General features: G+C 71.1%; 14 non-coding genes across 14 annotated transcripts; all 14 read left to right on the forward strand.

Annotated features, from left to right (window-relative positions):
- Positions 1–58: 58 nt before the first annotated feature.
- LOC141581355 (5S ribosomal RNA) lies at positions 59–177 on the forward strand. The gene has a single exon (XR_012513947.1). It is a non-coding gene; the product is annotated as a 5S ribosomal RNA (ribosomal RNA).
- A 1,519-nt stretch (positions 178–1,696) lies between these two features.
- Positions 1,697–1,816, forward strand: LOC141581315 (5S ribosomal RNA). The gene has a single exon (XR_012513909.1). It is a non-coding gene; the product is annotated as a 5S ribosomal RNA (ribosomal RNA).
- Positions 1,817–3,287: 1,471 nt separating this feature from the next.
- Positions 3,288–3,406, forward strand: LOC141581356 (5S ribosomal RNA). The gene has a single exon (XR_012513948.1). It is a non-coding gene; the product is annotated as a 5S ribosomal RNA (ribosomal RNA).
- A 1,514-nt stretch (positions 3,407–4,920) lies between these two features.
- Positions 4,921–5,040, forward strand: LOC141581316 (5S ribosomal RNA). Its single transcript, XR_012513910.1, has one exon. It is a non-coding gene; the product is annotated as a 5S ribosomal RNA (ribosomal RNA).
- A 1,461-nt stretch (positions 5,041–6,501) lies between these two features.
- On the forward strand, positions 6,502–6,620 carry LOC141581358 (5S ribosomal RNA). Its single transcript, XR_012513950.1, has one exon. It is a non-coding gene; the product is annotated as a 5S ribosomal RNA (ribosomal RNA).
- Positions 6,621–8,136: 1,516 nt separating this feature from the next.
- LOC141581317 (5S ribosomal RNA) lies at positions 8,137–8,256 on the forward strand. The gene has a single exon (XR_012513911.1). It is a non-coding gene; the product is annotated as a 5S ribosomal RNA (ribosomal RNA).
- Positions 8,257–9,726: 1,470 nt separating this feature from the next.
- LOC141581380 (5S ribosomal RNA) lies at positions 9,727–9,845 on the forward strand. Its single transcript, XR_012513972.1, has one exon. It is a non-coding gene; the product is annotated as a 5S ribosomal RNA (ribosomal RNA).
- A 1,523-nt stretch (positions 9,846–11,368) lies between these two features.
- LOC141581319 (5S ribosomal RNA) lies at positions 11,369–11,488 on the forward strand. Its single transcript, XR_012513913.1, has one exon. It is a non-coding gene; the product is annotated as a 5S ribosomal RNA (ribosomal RNA).
- A 1,471-nt stretch (positions 11,489–12,959) lies between these two features.
- LOC141581362 (5S ribosomal RNA) lies at positions 12,960–13,078 on the forward strand. Its single transcript, XR_012513954.1, has one exon. It is a non-coding gene; the product is annotated as a 5S ribosomal RNA (ribosomal RNA).
- A 1,525-nt stretch (positions 13,079–14,603) lies between these two features.
- Positions 14,604–14,723, forward strand: LOC141581320 (5S ribosomal RNA). The gene has a single exon (XR_012513914.1). It is a non-coding gene; the product is annotated as a 5S ribosomal RNA (ribosomal RNA).
- A 1,471-nt stretch (positions 14,724–16,194) lies between these two features.
- LOC141581363 (5S ribosomal RNA) lies at positions 16,195–16,313 on the forward strand. The gene has a single exon (XR_012513955.1). It is a non-coding gene; the product is annotated as a 5S ribosomal RNA (ribosomal RNA).
- Positions 16,314–17,832: 1,519 nt separating this feature from the next.
- LOC141581321 (5S ribosomal RNA) lies at positions 17,833–17,952 on the forward strand. The gene has a single exon (XR_012513915.1). It is a non-coding gene; the product is annotated as a 5S ribosomal RNA (ribosomal RNA).
- A 1,474-nt stretch (positions 17,953–19,426) lies between these two features.
- Positions 19,427–19,545, forward strand: LOC141581364 (5S ribosomal RNA). The gene has a single exon (XR_012513956.1). It is a non-coding gene; the product is annotated as a 5S ribosomal RNA (ribosomal RNA).
- Positions 19,546–21,062: 1,517 nt separating this feature from the next.
- On the forward strand, positions 21,063–21,182 carry LOC141581322 (5S ribosomal RNA). The gene has a single exon (XR_012513916.1). It is a non-coding gene; the product is annotated as a 5S ribosomal RNA (ribosomal RNA).
- Positions 21,183–21,914: the final 732 nt, after the last annotated feature.

The raw sequence follows: 21,914 nt of genomic DNA on the forward strand, positions 1-21,914 counted from the left end.
GAGTCGGGCGGGCGTGGCTGCGGGCCGCCTTTTGGGGCAGCCAAAGGCCACCGCCAGCGTCTACGGCCATACCACCCTGAACGCGCCCGATCTCGTCTGATCTCGGAAGCTAAGCAGGGTCGGGCCTGGTTAGTACTTGGATGGGAGACCGCCTGGGAATACCGGGTGCTGTAGGCTTTTGGCTCTTCCGCTCCCTGCCTTCTTTTGTCCCTCTTTTGTCGCTGGGCTTCCCCAGCGGCCCCCGACTCTGCTCCCCCTCTTTCCGCCCGTCCGCGACCCCGCCGCAGCCTGGGACCTCCGCGGGGGGGGGGAGGGGGGGCGGCAGGGTGGGAGCGGGTGGATCGGCCATCGCAGCACCCCCCAGGCTGCTGGCAGCGTCTACCGCCTCTTCCGCCGGTGCCGGGAGGGACGGGACCCGACCCCCACCTCCGAATCCGCAGGCAGGCGCCGCTTCCCTGCCCCGTCGGGTGCTTTCTTTCTCCCGGGACGCCCGGGCAGTTCAAGTGACCCACGCGGCGCCGCCCCAAGCCCGGGGCGGCCAGGGGGCAGCGGGTGCCACAGACGCCAGCCGAGACCTCCGCTCCAGAACGCCTGGGTTCCTTCTTCCGTTTGGCCAGCCGCCGGGAAAATCGTCCCCGTGCGCTTGGATTCCCGCGGCCACCCACTTCGTGTAAACTCTAGTCCCGAGCGCACCGGAGAGGTCCAGGCCCCGGGCCCCGTGGGCACGCTGGGCGCCACGCCTCCCGCCAGACCGACGGGTGCGCGCTACATATCTGGGGGCGGGGGTGGGGGTGGGGGCCGGGGTGGCCCACCGCACCAGGAGGACGGGGAGAAGCCAACAGAGGAAGGACCCTACGAGACGCACCCCCCAAAGCAAGCAACCAACCCAGCCGCGGCAAAACACGTCCCAGGGCTCCGTCGGTCCTCCCGGACCCGCGCGGCCCTGCCACTCTGTTCGGGGCCAGCCCAAGCTCCCTGCACCCTACCGGGCCTGCTCCAGGGAGCCGGGTCCACCACGGCAGAGTGCTCCCTCTCCAAGGCTCAAGCGCTCTGGCTCTCTGATTCCCTCAGCGTCTCTCTTTCTTGTCTTCCCCTTCCACCTTGCGCTCTTTCTGGCCCACCCTTGGGTCTGTCTGTGTGTCTCTGTCTCCATCCTCCTGGTCCTCTCCGTCTCTCTCCGTATCGCTGTCTCTCCGCGTGTGTCCGTTTCTACCGTTCCCTCCCTCGCTCGCTGGCTCTCCTTCGAGCTGTCTGTGTCTACGTGCCTGTGCCTGGGCCTGCGTGGGTGCTCGTGCCACTGGGCTCGTGTGTGTGTGTGTGTGGGAGGGGTGGGGTTGTGTTCGTCGTGGTGGCGGTGGCGGTGGCGGTGGCGGCGGCGGCGGTGGTGGTGGCGTTGTTGGAGTCGGCGGGGCCCTCTGGGTGTCCCTCGGCCCCTGTGTTGGGATCAGGAGCCCGGCCGTCGTGACGACGAAGACAAGCGAAATCGGGAGGCGTGGGGAGGCCGCAGGAAAGCGGAGCCCCGCGTCGGGGCAGAGCTGGGGCGGTAGACCCGGAGAGCGGCCGAGCCCGGCAGCGGGCGAGCGGCTCGGGGGGGTCTCCGACCCGAGCCCCGCGGCCAGGCGGTGGCAGTGAGGCCTGGCGTCGGGCGGCCGTGGCTGCGCCGGCCTCGTGGGGCAGCCAGGGGCCCGCTGCTGGCGTCTACGGCCATGCCGCCCTGGACGCGCCCGATCTCGTCAGATCTCGGAAGCAAAGCAGGGTCGGGCCTGGTTAGTACCTGGACGGGAGACCGCCTGGGGAACACCGGGTGCCGTGGGCTTTCGGCTCTTCGCTGCCTGCCCCTGGCCTTTTTGCGGTCGCCGTGCTTCTCAAGCGCCCGGTTTTCCGTCCCGCCTGCGACCCCGCCGCAGCCCGGCACCAGCAGCGGCCGGGCAGCAGCACGCCTCCTCTTCGGCCTGGCCGCCGCCCATCAGGAGCTGGGCTCCAGCCTGGGCACCGAGGGCCGGGACCCGACCCCCCAAGGCGCAGGCCCGGGGTCCCTGCCGTCCAGGGTGTCTTCCCGCTCCCGGGACGCCCGGTGAACGCAATTCACTCACCCGGCGCCGCCGCAACCGTCCGAGACCGGAGCCCGCCCGGGGTAGGTAGAGGCAGAGGCGGGCAGGGCCAGCGGGTCCCACAGACGCAAGCCAAGGCCTCTGCTCCAGACCTCATGGGCTGCTGTGCCGGGGAAAAGGACGGCGCCTTCGCCAGCCACCAGGAAAGCGGTTTCTGTGCGCCCGCATCCCCATCGCCGCCAACTCCGCCTAAGCCCCAGTCTCGAGGGCAGGAGAGAGAGACGCAGGCCTCGGGCCCTGTCTCCCTGCAGATGGCGGGGCCCACCGCAGCCAGTGGACGGCGAGGAGCCAACAGAGGAAGGACCCTAGCAGAGGCGCAGCCAACGCACCCAACCGAGCCAAGAGAAAAAACGCGTGTCAGGGCGCCGTCGGTCCTCCCGCGTGGGCGGCCCTGCCAGCCCGTCCTGAGCCAGCCCAAGCAGCCTCCACCCCACCCCGGCCTGCTCCAAGAGGCCCTGTCCGTCAGAGCAGAGCGCTGGCTCTCCAAGGCTCTATCGCTGTGGCTCTCTAGCTGCCTCACCCCCCCCCCTCCCTTTCTGTTCTGCCCCCTGTAGCTGGCGCCCGTTCTGCGGCTCTGGCTGTCGTCTGTCACTCTCTGTCTTTCTCTCCCTTTCTTTCGGTCTCTCCGCCCGTCTCTCCTCTGCTCTCCTTGGGCGAGTGCGTCAGCCCCTCTGGTCCCGGGGTCAGGCTGCCGGCTCTAGCGCCAGCGCGGGACACAGCGAGGGCTCCGCCCCGCCCCCCGGCCCCTGAGCCGCACCAGGGAGCGTGGTGGGTGCGCTGGGAGAAAAAGAACCCGCGGGGCTGGGCCGCCTCTGGGTTCCTGGGCAGCCGTGGCGGCTCTGAGTGGCAGGGGCACGAGGGGGCCTTGCCGGAGGGGCGGCGGCGGATCCCAAAGTATCCCTCGGCGGCGGCGGCGGCGGCAAGGCGGAGGCCCCGGAGGAAGCCCCGGGACCCCGAGCGCTCGGCGCAGACCCTGTCGTCCCCGCCGGCGACGACGGGAGGCTCCGAGAGGCCGACGGAAGGCGCGGCGCAGCGTGGCGCAGCGCGGCGGCCGGCGGTGCCAGGGCATAGCGTGGAAGAGCGGCCCAGCCGGCCGGCAGGGCTCGCGGTGACGCCTGGAGTCGGGCGGGCGTGGCTGCGGGCCGCCTTTTGGGGCAGCCAAAGGCCACCGCCAGCGTCTACGGCCATACCACCCTGAACGCGCCCGATCTCGTCTGATCTCGGAAGCTAAGCAGGGTCGGGCCTGGTTAGTACTTGGATGGGAGACCGCCTGGGAATACCGGGTGCTGTAGGCTTTTGGCTCTTCCGCTCCCTGCCTTCTTTTGTCCCTCTTTTGTCGCTGGGCTTCCCCAGCGGCCCCCGACTCTGCTCCCCCTCTTTCCGCCCGTCCGCGACCCCGCCGCAGCCTGGGACCTCCGCGGGGGGGGGGGGGGGGCGGCAGGGTGGGAGCGGGTGGATCGGCCATCGCAGCACCCCCCAGGCTGCTGGCAGCGTCTACCGCCTCTTCCGCCGGTGCCGGGAGGGACGGGACCCGACCCCCACCTCCGAATCCGCAGGCAGGCGCCGCTTCCCTGCCCCGTCGGGTGCTTTCTTTCTCCCGGGACGCCCGGGCAGTTCAAGTGACCCACGCGGCGCCGCCCCAAGCCCGGGGCGGCCAGGGGGCAGCGGGTGCCACAGACGCCAGCCGAGACCTCCGCTCCAGAACGCCTGGGTTCCTTCTTCCGTTTGGCCAGCCGCCGGGAAAATCGTCCCCGTGCGCTTGGATTCCCGCGGCCACCCACTTCGTGTAAACTCTAGTCCCGAGCGCACCGGAGAGGTCCAGGCCCCGGGCCCCGTGGGCACGCTGGGCGCCACGCCTCCCGCCAGACCGACGGGTGCGCGCTACATATCTGGGGGCGGGGGTGGGGGTGGGGGCCGGGGTGGCCCACCGCACCAGGAGGACGGGGAGAAGCCAACAGAGGAAGGACCCTACGAGACGCACCCCCCAAAGCAAGCAACCAACCCAGCCGCGGCAAAACACGTCCCAGGGCTCCGTCGGTCCTCCCGGACCCGCGCGGCCCTGCCACTCTGTTCGGGGCCAGCCCAAGCTCCCTGCACCCTACCGGGCCTGCTCCAGGGAGCCGGGTCCACCACGGCAGAGTGCTCCCTCTCCAAGGCTCAAGCGCTCTGGCTCTCTGATTCCCTCAGCGTCTCTCTTTCTTGTCTTCCCCTTCCACCTTGCGCTCTTTCTGGCCCACCCTTGGGTCTGTCTGTGTGTCTCTGTCTCCATCCTCCTGGTCCTCTCCGTCTCTCTCCGTATCGCTGTCTCTCCGCGTGTGTCCGTTTCTACCGTTCCCTCCCTCGCTCGCTGGCTCTCCGAGCTGTCTGTGTCTACGTGCCTGTGCCTGGGCCTGCGTGGGTGCTCGTGCCAGTGGGCTCGTGTGTGTGTGTGTGTGGGAGGGGTGGGGTTGTGTTCGTCGTGGTGGCGGTGGCGGTGGCGGTGGCGGCGGCGGCGGTGGTGGTGGCGTTGTTGGAGTCGGCGGGGCCCTCTGGGTGTCCCTCGGCCCCTGTGTTGGGATCAGGAGCCCGGCCGTCGTGACGACGAAGACAAGCGAAATCGGGAGGCGTGGGGAGGCCGCAGGAAAGCGGAGCCCCGCGTCGGGGCAGAGCTGGGGCGGTAGACCCGGAGAGCGGCCGAGCCCGGCAGCGGGCGAGCGGCTCGGGGGGGTCTCCGACCCGAGCCCCGCGGCCAGGCGGTGGCAGTGAGGCCTGGCGTCGGGCGGCCGTGGCTGCGCCGGCCTCGTGGGGCAGCCAGGGGCCCGCTGCTGGCGTCTACGGCCATGCCGCCCTGGACGCGCCCGATCTCGTCAGATCTCGGAAGCAAAGCAGGGTCGGGCCTGGTTAGTACCTGGACGGGAGACCGCCTGGGGAACACCGGGTGCCGTGGGCTTTCGGCTCTTCGCTGCCTGCCCCTGGCCTTTTTGCGGTCGCCGTGCTTCTCAAGCGCCCGGTTTTCCGTCCCGCCTGCGACCCCGCCGCAGCCCGGCACCAGCAGCGGCCGGGCAGCAGCACGCCTCCTCTTCGGCCTGGCCGCCGCCCATCAGGAGCTGGGCTCCAGCCTGGGCACCGAGGGCCGGGACCCGACCCCCCAAGGCGCAGGCCCGGGGTCCCTGCCGTCCAGGGTGTCTTCCCGCTCCCGGGACGCCCGGTGAACGCAATTCACTCACCCGGCGCCGCCGCAACCGTCCGAGACCGGAGCCCGCCCGGGGTAGGTAGAGGCAGAGGCGGGCAGGGCCAGCGGGTCCCACAGACGCAAGCCAAGGCCTCTGCTCCAGACCTCATGGGCTGCTGTGCCGGGGAAAAGGACGGCGCCTTCGCCAGCCACCAGGAAAGCGGTTTCTGTGCGCCCGCATCCCCATCGCCGCCAACTCCGCCTAAGCCCCAGTCTCGAGGGCAGGAGAGAGAGACGCAGGCCTCGGGCCCTGTCTCCCTGCAGATGGCGGGGCCCACCGCAGCCAGTGGACGGCGAGGAGCCAACAGAGGAAGGACCCTAGCAGAGGCGCAGCCAACGCACCCAACCGAGCCAAGAGAAAAAACGCGTGTCAGGGCGCCGTCGGTCCTCCCGCGTGGGCGGCCCTGCCAGCCCGTCCTGAGCCAGCCCAAGCAGCCTCCACCCCACCCCGGCCTGCTCCAAGAGGCCCTGTCCGTCAGAGCAGAGCGCTGGCTCTCCAAGGCTCTATCGCTGTGGCTCTCTAGCTGCCTCACCCCCCCCCCTCCCTTTCTGTTCTGCCCCCTGTAGCTGGCGCCCGTTCTGCGGCTCTGGCTGTCGTCTGTCACTCTCTGTCTTTCTCTCCCTTTCTTTCGGTCTCTCCGCCCGTCTCTCCTCTGCTCTCCTTGGGCGAGTGCGTCAGCCCCTCTGGTCCCGGGGTCAGGCTGCCGGCTCTAGCGCCAGCGCGGGACACAGCGAGGGCTCCGCCCCGCCCCCCGGCCCCTGAGCCGCACCAGGGAGCGTGGTGGGTGCGCTGGGAGAAAAAGAACCCGCGGGGCTGGGCCGCCTCTGGGTTCCTGGGCAGCCGTGGCGGCTCTGAGTGGCAGGGGCACGAGGGGGCCTTGCCGGAGGGGCGGCGGCGGATCCCAAAGTATCCCTCGGCGGCGGCGGCGGCGGCAAGGCGGAGGCCCCGGAGGAAGCCCCGGGACCCCGAGCGCTCGGCGCAGACCCTGTCGTCCCCGCCGGCGACGACGGGAGGCTCCGAGAGGCCGACGGAAGGCGCGGCGCAGCGTGGCGGCCGGCGGTGCCAGGGCATAGCGTGGAAGAGCGGCCCAGCCGGCCGGCAGGGCTCGCGGTGACGCCTGGGGTCGGGCGGGCGTGGCTGCGGGCCGCCTTTTGGGGCAGCCAAAGGCCACCGCCAGCGTCTACGGCCATACCACCCTGAACGCGCCCGATCTCGTCTGATCTCGGAAGCTAAGCAGGGTCGGGCCTGGTTAGTACTTGGATGGGAGACCGCCTGGGAATACCGGGTGCTGTAGGCTTTTGGCTCTTCCGCTCCCTGCCTTCTTTTGTCCCTCTTTTGTCGCTGGGCTTCCCCAGCGGCCCCCGACTCTGCTCCCCCTCTTTCCGCCCGTCCGCGACCCCGCCGCAGCCTGGGACCTCCGCGGGGGGGGGGGGGGGCGGCAGGGTGGGAGCGGGTGGATCGGCCATCGCAGCACCCCCCAGGCTGCTGGCAGCGTCTACCGCCTCTTCCGCCGGTGCCGGGAGGGACGGGACCCGACCCCCACCTCCGAATCCGCAGGCAGGCGCCGCTTCCCTGCCCCGTCGGGTGCTTTCTTTCTCCCGGGACGCCCGGGCAGTTCAAGTGACCCACGCGGCGCCGCCCCAAGCCCGGGGCGGCCAGGGGGCAGCGGGTGCCACAGACGCCAGCCGAGACCTCCGCTCCAGAACGCCTGGGTTCCTTCTTCCGTTTGGCCAGCCGCCGGGAAAATCGTCCCCGTGCGCTTGGATTCCCGCGGCCACCCACTTCGTGTAAACTCTAGTCCCGAGCGCACCGGAGAGGTCCAGGCCCCGGGCCCCGTGGGCACGCTGGGCGCCACGCCTCCCGCCAGACCGACGGGTGCGCGCTACATATCTGGGGGCGGGGGTGGGGGTGGGGGCCGGGGTGGCCCACCGCACCAGGAGGACGGGGAGAAGCCAACAGAGGAAGGACCCTACGAGACGCACCCCCCAAAGCAAGCAACCAACCCAGCCGCGGCAAAACACGTCCCAGGGCTCCGTCGGTCCTCCCGGACCCGCGCGGCCCTGCCACTCTGTTCGGGGCCAGCCCAAGCTCCCTGCACCCTACCGGGCCTGCTCCAGGGAGCCGGGTCCACCACGGCAGAGTGCTCCCTCTCCAAGGCTCAAGCGCTCTGGCTCTCTGATTCCCTCAGCGTCTCTCTTTCTTGTCTTCCCCTTCCACCTTGCGCTCTTTCTGGCCCACCCTTGGGTCTGTCTGTGTGTCTCTGTCTCCATCCTCCTGGTCCTCTCCGTCTCTCTCCGTATCGCTGTCTCTCCGCGTGTGTCCGTTTCTACCGTTCCCTCCCTCGCTCGCTGGCTCTCCTTCGAGCTGTCTGTGTCTACGTGCCTGTGCCTGGGCCTGCGTGGGTGCTCGTGCCAGTGGGCTCGTGTGTGTGTGTGTGTGGGAGGGGTGGGGTTGTGTTCGTCGTGGTGGCGGTGGCGGTGGCGGTGGCGGCGGCGGCGGTGGTGGTGGCGTTGTTGGAGTCGGCGGGGCCCTCTGGGTGTCCCTCGGCCCCTGTGTTGGGATCAGGAGCCCGGCCGTCGTGACGACGAAGACAAGCGAAATCGGGAGGCGTGGGGAGGCCGCAGGAAAGCGGAGCCCCGCGTCGGGGCAGAGCTGGGGCGGTAGACCCGGAGAGCGGCCGAGCCCGGCAGCGGGCGAGCGGCTCGGGGGGGTCTCCGACCCGAGCCCCGCGGCCAGGCGGTGGCAGTGAGGCCTGGCGTCGGGCGGCCGTGGCTGCGCCGGCCTCGTGGGGCAGCCAGGGGCCCGCTGCTGGCGTCTACGGCCATGCCGCCCTGGACGCGCCCGATCTCGTCAGATCTCGGAAGCAAAGCAGGGTCGGGCCTGGTTAGTACCTGGACGGGAGACCGCCTGGGGAACACCGGGTGCCGTGGGCTTTCGGCTCTTCGCTGCCTGCCCCTGGCCTTTTTGCGGTCGCCGTGCTTCTCAAGCGCCCGGTTTTCCGTCCCGCCTGCGACCCCGCCGCAGCCCGGCACCAGCAGCGGCCGGGCAGCAGCACGCCTCCTCTTCGGCCTGGCCGCCGCCCATCAGGAGCTGGGCTCCAGCCTGGGCACCGAGGGCCGGGACCCGACCCCCCAAGGCGCAGGCCCGGGGTCCCTGCCGTCCAGGGTGTCTTCCCGCTCCCGGGACGCCCGGTGAACGCAATTCACTCACCCGGCGCCGCCGCAACCGTCCGAGACCGGAGCCCGCCCGGGGTAGGTAGAGGCAGAGGCGGGCAGGGCCAGCGGGTCCCACAGACGCAAGCCAAGGCCTCTGCTCCAGACCTCATGGGCTGCTGTGCCGGGGAAAAGGACGGCGCCTTCGCCAGCCACCAGGAAAGCGGTTTCTGTGCGCCCGCATCCCCATCGCCGCCAACTCCGCCTAAGCCCCAGTCTCGAGGGCAGGAGAGAGAGACGCAGGCCTCGGGCCCTGTCTCCCTGCAGATGGCGGGGCCCACCGCAGCCAGTGGACGGCGAGGAGCCAACAGAGGAAGGACCCTAGCAGAGGCGCAGCCAACGCACCCAACCGAGCCAAGAGAAAAAACGCGTGTCAGGGCGCCGTCGGTCCTCCCGCGTGGGCGGCCCTGCAGCCCGTCCTGAGCCAGCCCAAGCAGCCTCCACCCCACCCCGGCCTGCTCCAAGAGGCCCTGTCCGTCAGAGCAGAGCGCTGGCTCTCCAAGGCTCTATCGCTGTGGCTCTCTAGCTGCCTCACCCCCCCCCCTCCCTTTCTGTTCTGCCCCCTGTAGCTGGCGCCCGTTCTGCGGCTCTGGCTGTCGTCTGTCACTCTCTGTCTTTCTCTCCCTTTCTTTCGGTCTCTCCGCCCGTCTCTCCTCTGCTCTCCTTGGGCGAGTGCGTCAGCCCCTCTGGTCCCGGGGTCAGGCTGCCGGCTCTAGCGCCAGCGCGGGACACAGCGAGGGCTCCGCCCCGCCCCCCGGCCCCTGAGCCGCACCAGGGAGCGTGGTGGGTGCGCTGGGAGAAAAAGAACCCGCGGGGCTGGGCCGCCTCTGGGTTCCTGGGCAGCCGTGGCGGCTCTGAGTGGCAGGGGCACGAGGGGGCCTTGCCGGAGGGGCGGCGGCGGATCCCAAAGTATCCCTCGGCGGCGGCGGCGGCGGCAAGGCGGAGGCCCCGGAGGAAGCCCCGGGACCCCGAGCGCTCGGCGCAGACCCTGTCGTCCCCGCCGGCGACGACGGGAGGCTCCGAGAGGCCGACGGAAGGCGCGGCGCAGCGTGGCGCAGCGCGGCGGCCGGCGGTGCCAGGGCATAGCGTGGAAGAGCGGCCCAGCCGGCCGGCAGGGCTCGCGGTGACGCCTGGAGTCGGGCGGGCGTGGCTGCGGGCCGCCTTTTGGGGCAGCCAAAGGCCACCGCCAGCGTCTACGGCCATACCACCCTGAACGCGCCCGATCTCGTCTGATCTCGGAAGCTAAGCAGGGTCGGGCCTGGTTAGTACTTGGATGGGAGACCGCCTGGGAATACCGGGTGCTGTAGGGCTTTTGGCTCTTCCGCTCCCTGCCTTCTTTTGTCCCCTCTTTTGTCGCTGGGCTTCCCCAGCGGCCCCCGACTCTGCTCCCCCTCTTTCCGCCCGTCCGCGACCCCGCCGCAGCCTGGGACCTCCGCGGGGGGGGGGGGGGGGCGGCAGGGTGGGAGCGGGTGGATCGGCCATCGCAGCACCCCCCAGGCTGCTGACAGCGTCTACCGCCTCTTCCGCCGGTGCCGGGAGGGACGGGACCCGACCCCCACCTCCGAATCCGCAGGCAGGCGCCGCTTCCCTGCCCCGTCGGGTGCTTTCTTTCTCCCGGGACGCCCGGGCAGTTCAAGTGACCCACGCGGCGCCGCCCCAAGCCCGGGGCGGCCAGGGGGCAGCGGGTGCCACAGACGCCAGCCGAGACCTCCGCTCCAGAACGCCTGGGTTCCTTCTTCCGTTTGGCCAGCCGCCGGGAAAATCGTCCCCGTGCGCTTGGATTCCCGCGGCCACCCACTTCGTGTAAACTCTAGTCCCGAGCGCACCGGAGAGGTCCAGGCCCCGGGCCCCGTGGGCACGCTGGGCGCCACGCCTCCCGCCAGACCGACGGGTGCGCGCTACATATCTGGGGGCGGGGGTGGGGGTGGGGGCCGGGGTGGCCCACCGCACCAGGAGGACGGGGGAGAAGCCAACAGAGGAAGGACCCTACGAGACGCACCCCCCAAAGCAAGCAACCAACCCAGCCGCGGCAAAACACGTCCCAGGGCTCCGTCGGTCCTCCCGGACCCGCGCGGCCCTGCCACTCTGTTCGGGGCCAGCCCAAGCTCCCTGCACCCTACCGGGCCTGCTCCAGGGAGCCGGGGTCCACCACGGCAGAGTGCTCCCTCTCCAAGGCTCAAGCGCTCTGGCTCTCTGATTCCCTCAGCGTCTCTCTTTCTTGTCTTCCCCTTCCACCTTGCGCTCTTTCTGGCCCACCCTTGGGTCTGTCTGTGTGTCTCTGTCTCCATCCTCCTGGTCCTCTCCGTCTCTCTCCGTATCGCTGTCTCTCCGCGTGTGTCCGTTTCTACCGTTCCCTCCCTCGCTCGCTGGCTCTCCTTCGAGCTGTCTGTGTCTACGTGCCTGTGCCTGGGCCTGCGTGGGTGCTCGTGCCAGTGGGCTCGTGTGTGTGTGTGTGTGTGGGAGGGGTGGGGTTGTGTTCGTCGTGGTGGCGGTGGCGGTGGCGGTGGCGGCGGCGGCGGTGGTGCTGGCGTTGTTGGAGTCGGCGGGGCCCTCTGGGTGTCCCTCGGCCCCTGTGTTGGGATCAGGAGCCCGGCCGTCGTGACGACGAAGACAAGCGAAATCGGGAGGCGTGGGGAGGCCGCAGGAAAGCGGAGCCCCGCGTCGGGGCAGAGCTGGGGCGGTAGACCCGGAGAGCGGCCGAGCCCGGCAGCGGGCGAGCGGCTCGGGGGGGTCTCCGACCCGAGCCCCGCGGCCAGGCGGTGGCAGTGAGGCCTGGCGTCGGGCGGCCGTGGCTGCGCCGGCCTCGTGGGGCAGCCAGGGGCCCGCTGCTGGCGTCTACGGCCATGCCGCCCTGGACGCGCCCGATCTCGTCAGATCTCGGAAGCAAAGCAGGGTCGGGCCTGGTTAGTACCTGGACGGGAGACCGCCTGGGGAACACCGGGTGCCGTGGGCTTTCGGCTCTTCGCTGCCTGCCCCTGGCCTTTTTGCGGTCGCCGTGCTTCTCAAGCGCCCGGTTTTCCGTCCCGCCTGCGACCCCGCCGCAGCCCGGCACCAGCAGCGGCCGGGCAGCAGCACGCCTCCTCTTCGGCCTGGCCGCCGCCCATCAGGAGCTGGGCTCCAGCCTGGGCACCGAGGGCCGGGACCCGACCCCCCAAGGCGCAGGCCCGGGGTCCCTGCCGTCCAGGGTGTCTTCCCGCTCCCGGGACGCCCGGTGAACGCAATTCACTCACCCGGCGCCGCCGCAACCGTCCGAGACCGGAGCCCGCCCGGGGTAGGTAGAGGCAGAGGCGGGCAGGGCCAGCGGGTCCCACAGACGCAAGCCAAGGCCTCTGCTCCAGACCTCATGGGCTGCTGTGCCGGGGAAAAGGACGGCGCCTTCGCCAGCCACCAGGAAAGCGGTTTCTGTGCGCCCGCATCCCCATCGCCGCCAACTCCGCCTAAGCCCCAGTCTCGAGGGCAGGAGAGAGAGACGCAGGCCTCGGGCCCTGTCTCCCTGCAGATGGCGGGGCCCACCGCAGCCAGTGGACGGCGAGGAGCCAACAGAGGAAGGACCCTAGCAGAGGCGCAGCCAACGCACCCAACCGAGCCAAGAGAAAAAACGCGTGTCAGGGCGCCGTCGGTCCTCCCGCGTGGGCGGCCCTGCCAGCCCGTCCTGAGCCAGCCCAAGCAGCCTCCACCCCACCCCGGCCTGCTCCAAGAGGCCCTGTCCGTCAGAGCAGAGCGCTGGCTCTCCAAGGCTCTATCGCTGTGGCTCTCTAGCTGCCTCACCCCCCCCCCTCCCTTTCTGTTCTGCCCCCTGTAGCTGGCGCCCGTTCTGCGGCTCTGGCTGTCGTCTGTCACTCTCTGTCTTTCTCTCCCTTTCTTTCGGTCTCTCCGCCCGTCTCTCCTCTGCTCTCCTTGGGCGAGTGCGTCAGCCCCTCTGGTCCCGGGGTCAGGCTGCCGGCTCTAGCGCCAGCGCGGGACACAGCGAGGGCTCCGCCCCGCCCCCCGGCCCCTGAGCCGCACCAGGGAGCGTGGTGGGTGCGCTGGGAGAAAAAGAACCCGCGGGGCTGGGCCGCCTCTGGGTTCCTGGGCAGCCGTGGCGGCTCTGAGTGGCAGGGGCACGAGGGGGCCTTGCCGGAGGGGCGGCGGCGGATCCCAAAGTATCCCTCGGCGGCGGCGGCGGCGGCAAGGCGGAGGCCCCGGAGGAAGCCCCGGGACCCCGAGCGCTCGGCGCAGACCCTGTCGTCCCCGCCGGCGACGACGGGAGGCTCCGAGAGGCCGACGGAAGGCGCGGCGCAGCGTGGCGCAGCGCGGCGGCCGGCGGTGCCAGGGCATAGCGTGGAAGAGCGGCCCAGCCGGCCGGCAGGGCTCGCGGTGACGCCTGGAGTCGGGCGGGCGTGGCTGCGGGCCGCCTTTTGGGGCAGCCAAAGGCCACCGCCAGCGTCTACGGCCATACCACCCTGAACGCGCCCGATCTCGTCTGATCTCGGAAGCTAAGCAGGGTCGGGCCTGGTTAGTACTTGGATGGGAGACCGCCTGGGAATACCGGGTGCTGTAGGCTTTTGGCTCTTCCGCTCCCTGCCTTCTTTTGTCCCTCTTTTGTCGCTGGGCTTCCCCAGCGGCCCCCGACTCTGCTCCCCCTCTTTCCGCCCGTCCGCGACCCCGCCGCAGCCTGGGACCTCCGCGGGGGGGGGGGGGGGGGGCGGCAGGGTGGGAGCGGGTGGATCGGCCATCGCAGCACCCCCCAGGCTGCTGGCAGCGTCTACCGCCTCTTCCGCCGGTGCCGGGAGGGACGGGACCCGACCCCCACCTCCGAATCCGCAGGCAGGCGCCGCTTCCCTGCCCCGTCGGGTGCTTTCTTTCTCCCGGGACGCCCGGGCAGTTCAAGTGACCCACGCGGCGCCGCCCCAAGCCCGGGGCGGCCAGGGGGCAGCGGGTGCCACAGACGCCAGCCGAGACCTCCGCTCCAGAACGCCTGGGTTCCTTCTTCCGTTTGGCCAGCCGCCGGGAAAATCGTCCCCGTGCGCTTGGATTCCCGCGGCCACCCACTTCGTGTAAACTCTAGTCCCGAGCGCACCGGAGAGGTCCAGGCCCCGGGCCCCGTGGGCACGCTGGGCGCCACGCCTCCCGCCAGACCGACGGGTGCGCGCTACATATCTGGGGGCGGGGGTGGGGGTGGGGGCCGGGGTGGCCCACCGCACCAGGAGGACGGGGAGAAGCCAACAGAGGAAGGACCCTACGAGACGCACCCCCCAAAGCAAGCAACCAACCCAGCCGCGGCAAAACACGTCCCAGGGCTCCGTCGGTCCTCCCGGACCCGCGCGGCCCTGCCACTCTGTTCGGGGCCAGCCCAAGCTCCCTGCACCCTACCGGGCCTGCTCCAGGGAGCCGGGTCCACCACGGCAGAGTGCTCCCTCTCCAAGGCTCAAGCGCTCTGGCTCTCTGATTCCCTCAGCGTCTCTCTTTCTTGTCTTCCCCTTCCACCTTGCGCTCTTTCTGGCCCACCCTTGGGTCTGTCTGTGTGTCTCTGTCTCCATCCTCCTGGTCCTCTCCGTCTCTCTCCGTATCGCTGTCTCTCCGCGTGTGTCCGTTTCTACCGTTCCCTCCCTCGCTCGCTGGCTCTCCTTCGAGCTGTCTGTGTCTACGTGCCTGTGCCTGGGCCTGCGTGGGTGCTCGTGCCACTGGGCTCGTGTGTGTGTGTGTGTGGGAGGGGTGGGGTTGTGTTCGTCGTGGTGGCGGTGGCGGTGGCGGTGGCGGCGGCGGCGGCGGCGGTGGTGGTGGCGTTGTTGGAGTCGGCGGGGCCCTCTGGGTGTCCCTCGGCCCCTGTGTTGGGATCAGGAGCCCGGCCGTCGTGACGACGAAGACAAGCGAAATCGGGAGGCGTGGGGAGGCCGCAGGAAAGCGGAGCCCCGCGTCGGGGCAGAGCTGGGGCGGTAGACCCGGAGAGCGGCCGAGCCCGGCAGCGGGCGAGCGGCTCGGGGGGGTCTCCGACCCGAGCCCCGCGGCCAGGCGGTGGCAGTGAGGCCTGGCGTCGGGCGGCCGTGGCTGCGCCGGCCTCGTGGGGCAGCCAGGGGCCCGCTGCTGGCGTCTACGGCCATGCCGCCCTGGACGCGCCCGATCTCGTCAGATCTCGGAAGCAAAGCAGGGTCGGGCCTGGTTAGTACCTGGACGGGAGACCGCCTGGGGAACACCGGGTGCCGTGGGCTTTCGGCTCTTCGCTGCCTGCCCCTGGCCTTTTTGCGGTCGCCGTGCTTCTCAAGCGCCCGGTTTTCCGTCCCGCCTGCGACCCCGCCGCAGCCCGGCACCAGCAGCGGCCGGGCAGCAGCACGCCTCCTCTTCGGCCTGGCCGCCGCCCATCAGGAGCTGGGCTCCAGCCTGGGCACCGAGGGCCGGGACCCGACCCCCCAAGGCGCAGGCCCGGGGTCCCTGCCGTCCAGGGTGTCTTCCCGCTCCCGGGACGCCCGGTGAACGCAATTCACTCACCCGGCGCCGCCGCAACCGTCCGAGACCGGAGCCCGCCCGGGGTAGGTAGAGGCAGAGGCGGGCAGGGCCAGCGGGTCCCACAGACGCAAGCCAAGGCCTCTGCTCCAGACCTCATGGGCTGCTGTGCCGGGGAAAAGGACGGCGCCTTCGCCAGCCACCAGGAAAGCGGTTTCTGTGCGCCCGCATCCCCATCGCCGCCAACTCCGCCTAAGCCCCAGTCTCGAGGGCAGGAGAGAGAGACGCAGGCCTCGGGCCCTGTCTCCCTGCAGATGGCGGGGCCCACCGCAGCCAGTGGACGGCGAGGAGCCAACAGAGGAAGGACCCTAGCAGAGGCGCAGCCAACGCACCCAACCGAGCCAAGAGAAAAAACGCGTGTCAGGGCGCCGTCGGTCCTCCCGCGTGGGCGGCCCTGCCAGCCCGTCCTGAGCCAGCCCAAGCAGCCTCCACCCCACCCCGGCCTGCTCCAAGAGGCCCTGTCCGTCAGAGCAGAGCGCTGGCTCTCCAAGGCTCTATCGCTGTGGCTCTCTAGCTGCCTCACCCCCCCCCCTCCCTTTCTGTTCTGCCCCCTGTAGCTGGCGCCCGTTCTGCGGCTCTGGCTGTCGTCTGTCACTCTCTGTCTTTCTCTCCCTTTCTTTCGGTCTCTCCGCCCGTCTCTCCTCTGCTCTCCTTGGGCGAGTGCGTCAGCCCCTCTGGTCCCGGGGTCAGGCTGCCGGCTCTAGCGCCAGCGCGGGACACAGCGAGGGCTCCGCCCCGCCCCCCGGCCCCTGAGCCGCACCAGGGAGCGTGGTGGGTGCGCTGGGAGAAAAAGAACCCGCGGGGCTGGGCCGCCTCTGGGTTCCTGGGCAGCCGTGGCGGCTCTGAGTGGCAGGGGCACGAGGGGGCCTTGCCGGAGGGGCGGCGGCGGATCCCAAAGTATCCCTCGGCGGCGGCGGCGGCGGCAAGGCGGAGGCCCCGGAGGAAGCCCCGGGACCCCGAGCGCTCGGCGCAGACCCTGTCGTCCCCGCCGGCGACGACGGGAGGCTCCGAGAGGCCGACGGAAGGCGCGGCGCAGCGTGGCGCAGCGCGGCGGCCGGCGGTGCCAGGGCATAGCGTGGAAGAGCGGCCCAGCCGGCCGGCAGGGCTCGCGGTGACGCCTGGAGTCGGGCGGGCGTGGCTGCGGGCCGCCTTTTGGGGCAGCCAAAGGCCACCGCCAGCGTCTACGGCCATACCACCCTGAACGCGCCCGATCTCGTCTGATCTCGGAAGCTAAGCAGGGTCGGGCCTGGTTAGTACTTGGATGGGAGACCGCCTGGGAATACCGGGTGCTGTAGGCTTTTGGCTCTTCCGCTCCCTGCCTTCTTTTGTCCCTCTTTTGTCGCTGGGCTTCCCCAGCGGCCCCCGACTCTGCTCCCCCTCTTTCCGCCCGTCCGCGACCCCGCCGCAGCCTGGGACCTCCGCGGGGGGGGAGGGGGGGGGCGGCAGGGTGGGAGCGGGTGGATCGGCCATCGCAGCACCCCCCAGGCTGCTGGCAGCGTCTACCGCCTCTTCCGCCGGTGCCGGGAGGGACGGGACCCGACCCCCACCTCCGAATCCGCAGGCAGGCGCCGCTTCCCTGCCCCGTCGGGTGCTTTCTTTCTCCCGGGACGCCCGGGCAGTTCAAGTGACCCACGCGGCGCCGCCCCAAGCCCGGGGCGGCCAGGGGGCAGCGGGTGCCACAGACGCCAGCCGAGACCTCCGCTCCAGAACGCCTGGGTTCCTTCTTCCGTTTGGCCAGCCGCCGGGAAAATCGTCCCCGTGCGCTTGGATTCCCGCGGCCACCCACTTCGTGTAAACTCTAGTCCCGAGCGCACCGGAGAGGTCCAGGCCCCGGGCCCCGTGGGCACGCTGGGCGCCACGCCTCCCGCCAGACGGACGGGTGCGCGCTACATATCTGGGGGCGGGGGTGGGGGTGGGGGCCGGGGTGGCCCACCGCACCAGGAGGACGGGGAGAAGCCAACAGAGGAAGGACCCTACGAGACGCACCCCCCAAAGCAAGCAACCAACCCAGCCGCGGCAAAACACGTCCCAGGGCTCCGTCGGTCCTCCCGGACCCGCGCGGCCCTGCCACTCTGTTCGGGGCCAGCCCAAGCTCCCTGCACCCTACCGGGCCTGCTCCAGGGAGCCGGGTCCACCACGGCAGAGTGCTCCCTCTCCAAGGCTCAAGCGCTCTGGCTCTCTGATTCCCTCAGCGTCTCTCTTTCTTGTCTTCCCCTTCCACCTTGCGCTCTTTCTGGCCCACCCTTGGGTCTGTCTGTGTGTCTCTGTCTCCATCCTCCTGGTCCTCTCCGTCTCTCTCCGTATCGCTGTCTCTCCGCGTGTGTCCGTTTCTACCGTTCCCTCCCTCGCTCGCTGGCTCTCCTTCGAGCTGTCTGTGTCTACGTGCCTGTGCCTGGGCCTGCGTGGGTGCTCGTGCCACTGGGCTCGTGTGTGTGTGTGTGTGGGAGGGGTGGGGTTGTGTTCGTCGTGCTGGCGGTGGCGGTGGCGGTGGCGGCGGCGGCGGTGGTGGTGGCGTTGTTGGAGTCGGCGGGGCCCTCTGGGTGTCCCTCGGCCCCTGTGTTGGGATCAGGAGCCCGGCCGTCGTGACGACGAAGACAAGCGAAATCGGGAGGCGTGGGGAGGCCGCAGGAAAGCGGAGCCCCGCGTCGGGGCAGAGCTGGGGCGGTAGACCCGGAGAGCGGCCGAGCCCGGCAGCGGGCGAGCGGCTCGGGGGGGTCTCCGACCCGAGCCCCGCGGCCAGGCGGTGGCAGTGAGGCCTGGCGTCGGGCGGCCGTGGCTGCGCCGGCCTCGTGGGGCAGCCAGGGGCCCGCTGCTGGCGTCTACGGCCATGCCGCCCTGGACGCGCCCGATCTCGTCAGATCTCGGAAGCAAAGCAGGGTCGGGCCTGGTTAGTACCTGGACGGGAGACCGCCTGGGGAACACCGGGTGCCGTGGGCTTTCGGCTCTTCGCTGCCTGCCCCTGGCCTTTTTGCGGTCGCCGTGCTTCTCAAGCGCCCGGTTTTCCGTCCCGCCTGCGACCCCGCCGCAGCCCGGCACCAGCAGCGGCCGGGCAGCAGCACGCCTCCTCTTCGGCCTGGCCGCCGCCCATCAGGAGCTGGGCTCCAGCCTGGGCACCGAGGGCCGGGACCCGACCCCCCAAGGCGCAGGCCCGGGGTCCCTGCCGTCCAGGGTGTCTTCCCGCTCCCGGGACGCCCGGTGAACGCAATTCACTCACCCGGCGCCGCCGCAACCGTCCGAGACCGGAGCCCGCCCGGGGTAGGTAGAGGCAGAGGCGGGCAGGGCCAGCGGGTCCCACAGACGCAAGCCAAGGCCTCTGCTCCAGACCTCATGGGCTGCTGTGCCGGGGAAAAGGACGGCGCCTTCGCCAGCCACCAGGAAAGCGGTTTCTGTGCGCCCGCATCCCCATCGCCGCCAACTCCGCCTAAGCCCCAGTCTCGAGGGCAGGAGAGAGAGACGCAGGCCTCGGGCCCTGTCTCCCTGCAGATGGCGGGGCCCACCGCAGCCAGTGGACGGCGAGGAGCCAACAGAGGAAGGACCCTAGCAGAGGCGCAGCCAACGCACCCAACCGAGCCAAGAGAAAAAACGCGTGTCAGGGCGCCGTCGGTCCTCCCGCGTGGGCGGCCCTGCCAGCCCGTCCTGAGCCAGCCCAAGCAGCCTCCACCCCACCCCGGCCTGCTCCAAGAGGCCCTGTCCGTCAGAGCAGAGCGCTGGCTCTCCAAGGCTCTATCGCTGTGGCTCTCTAGCTGCCTCACCCCCCCCCCCCCTCCCTTTCTGTTCTGCCCCCTGTAGCTGGCGCCCGTTCTGCGGCTCTGGCTGTCGTCTGTCACTCTCTGTCTTTCTCTCCCTTTCTTTCGGTCTCTCCGCCCGTCTCTCCTCTGCTCTCCTTGGGCGAGTGCGTCAGCCCCTCTGGTCCCGGGGTCAGGCTGCCGGCTCTAGCGCCAGCGCGGGACACAGCGAGGGCTCCGCCCCGCCCCCCGGCCCCTGAGCCGCACCAGGGAGCGTGGTGGGTGCGCTGGGAGAAAAAGAACCCGCGGGGCTGGGCCGCCTCTGGGTTCCTGGGCAGCCGTGGCGGCTCTGAGTGGCAGGGGCACGAGGGGGCCTTGCCGGAGGGGCGGCGGCGGATCCCAAAGTATCCCTCGGCGGCGGCGGCGGCGGCAAGGCGGAGGCCCCGGAGGAAGCCCCGGGACCCCGAGCGCTCGGCGCAGACCCTGTCGTCCCCGCCGGCGACGACGGGAGGCTCCGAGAGGCCGACGGAAGGCGCGGCGCAGCGTGGCGCAGCGCGGCGGCCGGCGGTGCCAGGGCATAGCGTGGAAGAGCGGCCCAGCCGGCCGGCAGGGCTCGCGGTGACGCCTGGAGTCGGGCGGGCGTGGCTGCGGGCCGCCTTTTGGGGCAGCCAAAGGCCACCGCCAGCGTCTACGGCCATACCACCCTGAACGCGCCCGATCTCGTCTGATCTCGGAAGCTAAGCAGGGTCGGGCCTGGTTAGTACTTGGATGGGAGACCGCCTGGGAATACCGGGTGCTGTAGGCTTTTGGCTCTTCCGCTCCCTGCCTTCTTTTGTCCCTCTTTTGTCGCTGGGCTTCCCCAGCGGCCCCCGACTCTGCTCCCCCTCTTTCCGCCCGTCCGCGACCCCGCCGCAGCCTGGGACCTCCGCGGGGGGGGGGGGGGGGCGGCAGGGTGGGAGCGGGTGGATCGGCCATCGCAGCACCCCCCAGGCTGCTGACAGCGTCTACCGCCTCTTCCGCCGGTGCCGGGAGGGACGGGACCCGACCCCCACCTCCGAATCCGCAGGCAGGCGCCGCTTCCCTGCCCCGTCGGGTGCTTTCTTTCTCCCGGGACGCCCGGGCAGTTCAAGTGACCCACGCGGCGCCGCCCCAAGCCCGGGGCGGCCAGGGGGCAGCGGGTGCCACAGACGCCAGCCGAGACCTCCGCTCCAGAACGCCTGGGTTCCTTCTTCCGTTTGGCCAGCCGCCGGGAAAATCGTCCCCGTGCGCTTGGATTCCCGCGGCCACCCACTTCGTGTAAACTCTAGTCCCGAGCGCACCGGAGAGGTCCAGGCCCCGGGCCCCGTGGGCACGCTGGGCGCCACGCCTCCCGCCAGACGGACGGGTGCGCGCTACATATCTGGGGGCGGGGGTGGGGGTGGGGGCCGGGGTGGCCCACCGCACCAGGAGGACGGGGAGAAGCCAACAGAGGAAGGACCCTACGAGACGCACCCCCCAAAGCAAGCAACCAACCCAGCCGCGGCAAAACACGTCCCAGGGCTCCGTCGGTCCTCCCGGACCCGCGCGGCCCTGCCACTCTGTTCGGGGCCAGCCCAAGCTCCCTGCACCCTACCGGGCCTGCTCCAGGGAGCCGGGTCCACCACGGCAGAGTGCTCCCTCTCCAAGGCTCAAGCGCTCTGGCTCTCTGATTCCCTCAGCGTCTCTCTTTCTTGTCTTCCCCTTCCACCTTGCGCTCTTTCTGGCCCACCCTTGGGTCTGTCTGTGTGTCTCTGTCTCCATCCTCCTGGTCCTCTCCGTCTCTCTCCGTATCGCTGTCTCTCCGCGTGTGTCCGTTTCTACCGTTCCCTCCCTCGCTCGCTGGCTCTCCTTCGAGCTGTCTGTGTCTACGTGCCTGTGCCTGGGCCTGCGTGGGTGCTCGTGCCACTGGGCTCGTGTGTGTGTGTGTGTGGGAGGGGTGGGGTTGTGTTCGTCGTGGTGGCGGTGGCGGTGGCGGTGGCGGCGGCGGCGGTGGTGGTGGCGTTGTTGGAGTCGGCGGGGCCCTCTGGGTGTCCCTCGGCCCCTGTGTTGGGATCAGGAGCCCGGCCGTCGTGACGACGAAGACAAGCGAAATCGGGAGGCGTGGGGAGGCCGCAGGAAAGCGGAGCCCCGCGTCGGGGCAGAGCTGGGGCGGTAGACCCGGAGAGCGGCCGAGCCCGGCAGCGGGCGAGCGGCTCGGGGGGGTCTCCGACCCGAGCCCCGCGGCCAGGCGGTGGCAGTGAGGCCTGGCGTCGGGCGGCCGTGGCTGCGCCGGCCTCGTGGGGCAGCCAGGGGCCCGCTGCTGGCGTCTACGGCCATGCCGCCCTGGACGCGCCCGATCTCGTCAGATCTCGGAAGCAAAGCAGGGTCGGGCCTGGTTAGTACCTGGACGGGAGACCGCCTGGGGAACACCGGGTGCCGTGGGCTTTCGGCTCTTCGCTGCCTGCCCCTGGCCTTTTTGCGGTCGCCGTGCTTCTCAAGCGCCCGGTTTTCCGTCCCGCCTGCGACCCCGCCGCAGCCCGGCACCAGCAGCGGCCGGGCAGCAGCACGCCTCCTCTTCGGCCTGGCCGCCGCCCATCAGGAGCTGGGCTCCAGCCTGGGCACCGAGGGCCGGGACCCGACCCCCCAAGGCGCAGGCCCGGGGTCCCTGCCGTCCAGGGTGTCTTCCCGCTCCCGGGACGCCCGGTGAACGCAATTCACTCACCCGGCGCCGCCGCAACCGTCCGAGACCGGAGCCCGCCCGGGGTAGGTAGAGGCAGAGGCGGGCAGGGCCAGCGGGTCCCACAGACGCAAGCCAAGGCCTCTGCTCCAGACCTCATGGGCTGCTGTGCCGGGGAAAAGGACGGCGCCTTCGCCAGCCACCAGGAAAGCGGTTTCTGTGCGCCCGCATCCCCATCGCCGCCAACTCCGCCTAAGCCCCAGTCTCGAGGGCAGGAGAGAGAGACGCAGGCCTCGGGCCCTGTCTCCCTGCAGATGGCGGGGCCCACCGCAGCCAGTGGACGGCGAGGAGCCAACAGAGGAAGGACCCTAGCAGAGGCGCAGCCAACGCACCCAACCGAGCCAAGAGAAAAAACGCGTGTCAGGGCGCCGTCGGTCCTCCCGCGTGGGCGGCCCTGCCAGCCCGTCCTGAGCCAGCCCAAGCAGCCTCCACCCCACCCC

Source organism: Saimiri boliviensis, chromosome 14 (genome assembly GCF_048565385.1).
Source record: "Saimiri boliviensis isolate mSaiBol1 chromosome 14, mSaiBol1.pri, whole genome shotgun sequence".
In the NCBI taxonomy this organism is placed as follows: Eukaryota; Metazoa; Chordata; class Mammalia; order Primates; family Cebidae; genus Saimiri; species Saimiri boliviensis.